Here is a 6,085-nt window from a genome sequence, read left to right on the forward strand (position 1 = left end):
TTCTCTGTCAGCTGATAGTGGGGAAGCACAAAAGGACCCTGCAGAGAAAGTCGACTCCTGCAGCCGTGGGCAATGGAGCGCAGAGGTTTGACAGCGAAGCACTCGAGGTGTTAGTGTAAAAACTCTCCCATGTATCCATGCGGCGAACGCTCCCGCTGCCCAGGCCTGTGTCGGCCGGGCTCGCGCTGTCTCTAATTACAACGGTCAGCTGGTTGTAGGGAGACGCCGGCAAACAAGGAGACGTCGTGGGGAAAAACAGAGTCTGCATGTGGACTCGCGGACAGTCGGAGTCGTGTTGGGCGTTGGAGAGGCGTTCTCCGTCGTGTCAGCTTAGTGTCATCTCCTGATAATGCAGGGCCCGCTGAGGCTTTGTGCTGTAGTATCACTGCATGGGTTTTTTTTTTTTTTTTTTTTTTTTCTCCCTCCATTCGAAGCCACACAGAGAAGCTCTGCCTCCAGTTCAATTGTGCTCCCTTCACTAAACTGCCTCCATTCCCTTGATGTGGCATTGATCCGTCTACTCGGAGCATTGTCTGTGCCAGCCTGACCAAGCGCCATCAATATTGCATCAGGTTCAGTCTAAACAGCCCAGAACTCTTTTTGCAGTCCATCCGGGGAGAGGTAATAAAATTCATGCCTGTCTTTATTCCCCGAGCGGTGCGAATCACATGCTCGCCCCCCGGCTTTAGTTCCTACACGGCGGGACCGAATTATTCAGGCGCGCTCTCCCTTTGTGCCGAAAGGTGATGTTTAAAGAAGTGATCCGGGCAAAAAGTGACATGTTACATTATTAATCGCCTCCTATTTTAATTAGTAATCTCCGGTAATTACTGTTTGGGCCTTTCATCGCCCGGAATCGGCGGTTCTAAGAAGATTAAATGTTTACAAGAGAGCGAGTCAATATTTGCTTGCTGGAAGTTAAATTGAATTATCTCAAGAATTACTTCTGAGCGCGTAAACCCACCTGGACAGCACGGGGGAATTCCCCCCCATCCGGAACCAGCTCGGACCACATCCCGGGCCCGACTCCATCCGACTCCCCCTCGGTCCCTCCGCCATCTCTCTCCTGACTGCGGTGGTCTATCTGGCAGACAGAGCAATCTAGGCAAGCATGAAGATATTAAATTAAACCAGGAGGAATCAGCCATGCAGCTGCCACAGTGCCCCCTGGGAAATATAGTAAAAAATGGAAAGTGTTTCCAGAGGATGATATCTACAGCGCTGGCGGCTCATTGGCTTCAAGTCTTTTTGCTAGCTCATTAGCCTTTTAGCTCTAACTGATTCTACAGACTTCATGGTTGATTTTTAATTAACAGTGTAGAAAAAAAGGTGGGATCAAGATCCACACGGGTTACTGCAGTGACACCGACTGGATTTTCATGTGGATCCGCGCCTGAGCAGGGTCACCTGAAGCGCTTCGTGTCTTAAACGGTGGCTTTGGCCATGCCGCCGGAGAAAAAGGACCCAACCAAGGGCACGGCGTACTTCCAGCGGCGTCGGGGTTGAGCCGCGCTCACAATCTCGCCGATGCAATAACCCCAGGCTTCCATCTGAGGCTCTATTTTTAGAGCACTAATGGAGGAAATGTCACTTTTCCAATCCACTTGAATGAAATAAATCTACTCAGTTTCATGGACCCCACATTTGCACGTCCGTGGATCTAAAAGAATATATTCATATTTAAGAAAAACAGGTCTTACGTAAGTGTTCTTTGAAGTAACTCCCCTCTAATCATTTAATAGGGCATCACTAATGTACTCTAATTTGTTCTAATTGAATTTGACTATGCAGTTAGACTGGAACAGATGCATTTGTGGAATGGAAAAATATATCTGCAGTGTCAGAACAGGTTGCCACAGTTTGTACATTTTGCCTGTTGGGTTTATTTTTGTTAAAGCGGTCTCACTTGCACCATCTGTTAATGGCTAAAGAGCTTTTAAAGAAAGTGTCTTCTGACAGGTTAACGCGGTAAATTGTCTCAACCTCCCGGCCAAACCGGAATGATTAAAGAAAATAGCTAGGCATTAAAAATAAATGAAAATCAGATTGAATTAAGTCCCAAATTTATGAACGAGTCAGCGGTATTCTTTGCTGGTGAGCCGCAGAGATCCACGAGCTGGGATGAAACGCAGCGGCATGAACGTGTCGCCTCTCAAATAGCAACAAGTACGAGGTAGCAGCTGTCAAGTGACAACCGAAGACGCAGCAGCTAGCTCTTAGCTCTTCATTATCACTCATTTCCACAACTTCATTTCATTATTGAGCAGGGTTTGAAGGAGACGGAGCAGTTCTGCCTATAGAAATACCCGAGAAAGGGCCGATCTGATCGCAGATGGATGGCAGCGAGCAGACATTTTAGATTTATGAGGCGTTAACAGGTGTAGAATGTAAGATTTATGTTATGACGCTGTTGAGTGAGTCAGTTTAGTCTCAGTTGTCTAGTTTTGGATTTGGGTTGGTAGCTGCTGTGGTGTAGAACAGATTGGTGGAAAGAAGTCGATGAACAGATGAAAGTTTGATCCACTGTGCCAAAGCTGAAGTTTGGACATGTATGAAAACACCTTTTGGAATGAAATCAGTTGTTTCCAGGCCTGCTGATTAGAATTAATTCCCATTTTATCTTGTTAAGCTGTAATCCTGCCGGTTTGTGATGGGTAAATGTTGTAAATCCACTTGCAAAGTAGATTATAGAGAAATGCTATTTAATAAATTGTTTGCAAACATTTGTCAATTTATCACTAGTTATCTCACATCTGCAAAAACGAAAAGATGGAAACGATCCAGAATCCAGAACTGCATGTGACAGGATTTGAGAAACAAAAAAAAAACCCCAAACTTGATTATCACTAAAAGTTTTTCTGTGTAACGTGTGAAGCTCCAAGGACTCTATCAAAGGAATAAAAAGCAACAAGAGAATAAAAGAATAAGAGAAAAAATATATAGAACCTGTTTCCTTTTTAAGAGTTCGCAAAAACAACTTCTAATCTGACAGGCTGGAACGCCGAGTGCTGATTCAACTTGACAGTCACAAACTGTAGTCAGAAGCACAGATCCAGCTGAAACGGATTCTTCTAACTAAAGAAAACCTCACCGGTGTTCTCGGCTTGGAAACTGATGGGCTGTTGGAAAGTTCCATCATCTGTTTCACTGATGCGCTGCCCTGCATGTTTTATAGATGCCTCCCTGCTCCGGCGCACTCGTTTCAAATGGGTTGTCATCAAGCTGTGCTTCCGCTCGATAACGACTGTTTCATTTGAGTCAGGTGTGGCGGAGCAGAGGGACATGAAAGACTGTCCGCACACTGAAGGAATTTCAAAATACATGTGACGACGGCGCGTCAGAGTTTTGATCCTGCTGGAAAGGAGAAAAATGAAAGAGATACATGAACAACAGAAGGAGAAGCAGCTTTTTGGCCGCGTTTTGTGTGTGTGCGGCGGATTGTTAACGGAGGAAAGAGTCTTCAACGTGTTACTGTTCCCAGTCGTCTCTGGATGGCTTCGTCTTCATTAGCTTGACTTTCTTACACTCCGAGCAGCCCTCATTTTCACCACTGGAGACCCCATTCACACGTTTCAAGTGGAAACTGTTTAATTTTGCATTTTAGCTTCAGAAAACTTTTTTGTTGGCACGGCAACTCTTTGAAAATGATGTCTGTTTACATGGAAACGCAAGAAACACTGAAAATACTTTTCGTGTTGGGCGCTGTTGGTTGTTTTTGTAATGAAGTTGCATTTTCAGCAGTTCTGGCAACTATTAACAGTGTCTTCTTTCCTCTGTATGGAGTTTGTTCAGTTTACCTGGATTTTTTTCTAACGGTATTCCAACTTTAACTTGCTATTCAAAATCATACGGTGTTGGTCCCAGAATGAGCTGGCAACCTGTCCAGGCTTTACCCTGCCAATTACCCTAAAGCCTCATTAACACATAAGAAAACAGACACTTGTGCTTCAAACCGTATAAACTGCGTCCACTGCATTAGAATGAGTGTTTAGCATTCAATCCGTCAGAGGATGCGGCTCTAAATCAATACACTGGCCAAATGCCAATTAGAAGTAACTTTTTTTTTTTCTTAGATTGTGAAAAGAATTAAGACACAGATAACTACAATGGCAACAGCAGGAGGTTGTACTGATGCTGATATTGAGATAGACTAAGCGTTTGCAGGCGGGCCGTGAGGCCGTTAAACACCTCAAGGCGTCGCACAGCTGCTCTTTGAAAACCTCCTCTATTTGTTCATCTCTGCAGTTAAATGGAGTTCACTTATATAGCGTACCAAGCAGGGCTTTACACCATTAATCACATTTACATTCACACACCAATGAAGGCAACTGCCATGTAAGGTGCTCAGTCTGTCCACTGGGAGCAGTTTGGGGGGTCAGTGACTTGCTCAAGGGTACTCTTAATCTAAGCACTGAACGGATGTCTGAGCGGAATACTTATTATTATACATATCTGTAACAACAATCAAATGATATGCATCATGTTGAGTTGGCAAGAAAAGGTTACGGAAACACTTATAAGAGTACTAAGACTCTGAAATGCATATCTTGCCGTCTTCGAAAGTGACAAACTTGTAGACTCACAGGTTCACAACCCTTCACAGCAGGTGACATTTCAGAAAGTGATACCGCCTTGTTTTATGACAAGCAGGCAGAACCTACTGAACTGCCCTCAATTTCAAATTCAAGCAAGCGCTCGGATGGGAAAATGCAAATACTCAACCTTTGACAGCGTGTCTCGAACTGGAATAGACAACATTTGAAAGAGTGATACAGAATCTGAGGAGTGATCCGTCAAAGGAAAAAACAAAAAGTTAAAGCACTCGGGATAAAAAGCTTGGGAACGCAGCTGCCTCGCGGCAACATCAAGACGACTTTGACGTTGTCTATTAGCGTGTCAGTCAGCTCAGGCAGTGAATTAAACACCGACTGTACAACGTGTGTCAGAACGGGGCTGAGTAAGCTGCTTTCTAATTAACTCCAACAACAGCCGGGCTTTGTTCGAGCTCTTTATTTTTTAAATATAGATGGAGCGAATTAATTTTTCAGCAGCAGCCGGGCTGGTGTCAGTAGATGTTGCGTCAGTCGGAGGGTCAACCCTGTCACAGTTGCGGTGTGGGTGTGGAGGACTGTCAAGGTCGCTGCAGACGGATCCCTCCCAAAAATACCTCCGACAGGTAACACAATGACTCCTGTGATCTGGGAGATATTTCTAAAAGTCCTTTCATAAATAGCCGCGGCTGCGGTCTGTCCTTCAGGACTTCCTGTCCTCTGACAGGGCTGATTGATAAGGAATACTCGTAATCCATTATTTTGGCCCATTGATTGAGCTCTGGCAATCAGAGATCAGCAGCGCGGCAGAGGTAACTCGGAGACGGACCCTCCTTTGAGACGGCTCCGTCACGCAGGCGCAGGCGAGAAGGTGTCAGCCGCCGGCCCACTAATCACCCCACGCTGTGAGTAATGACTATGAAAGCAATCACGATAGAAATGCATCATCTCTGCGGACCCCCAATCTATCAACCTGACTCCCTCTCATTTGACTGAAACGCATGCCAATGTGAAATATGACGCTTTGTCAAAGGCAAAAGAAGCATGCCGGCTTCCAGAGCTGCCAAATGTAATAATTAAACACACCCATAAAGACCCTTTGTATTTCATCTATTGACATGTGTGCGTGGCACATTTCGTGAAGCCCGTTTCCCTGGGTAAACATTTCATGCCTGGCTCTGGTGCATAATTACAATGCTTCACCAGTTCATACCCAGTTACAATATACTAACAGTCATTTTCCACTTCACTCATCTTTCAATTTGTTTCCCCACATGATATCAGCGGAGTAATGGTGGAAGGAGAAGGAAGTGCCTCACTTGCGTGCCATCAAAAAAAAAAAAATAAAAAAAAAAAACTGTTTGTCGGGGACTTTGATGAGTTCCGCGCAAACAAAAAGCAGCGAGCTGGCGTCCTCGGCTAACCCGGAGCGTCCTCCGGCATTCCTTGCAAATCTGGTACATTTGAAGTGGTTTTTGTTGCAGTTCTGTGATGTGGCGCGGTGGGGAACATTTTGCCTGCTAATGCAGGAGCCC

The 6,085-nt window shown here is 45.1% G+C and overlaps 1 protein-coding gene across 6 annotated transcripts in view; it reads left to right on the top strand.

Moving 5' to 3' along the window:
* Positions 1 to 6,085, top strand: part of shisa6 (shisa family member 6) — an 82,418-nt gene that overhangs the window by 39,626 nt on the left and 36,707 nt on the right. The gene's annotated exons all lie outside the window — the stretch shown is intronic.

The sequence above is a fragment of the Salarias fasciatus genome, chromosome 8 (assembly GCF_902148845.1).
Source record: "Salarias fasciatus chromosome 8, fSalaFa1.1, whole genome shotgun sequence".
In the NCBI taxonomy this organism is placed as follows: domain Eukaryota; kingdom Metazoa; phylum Chordata; class Actinopteri; order Blenniiformes; family Blenniidae; genus Salarias; species Salarias fasciatus.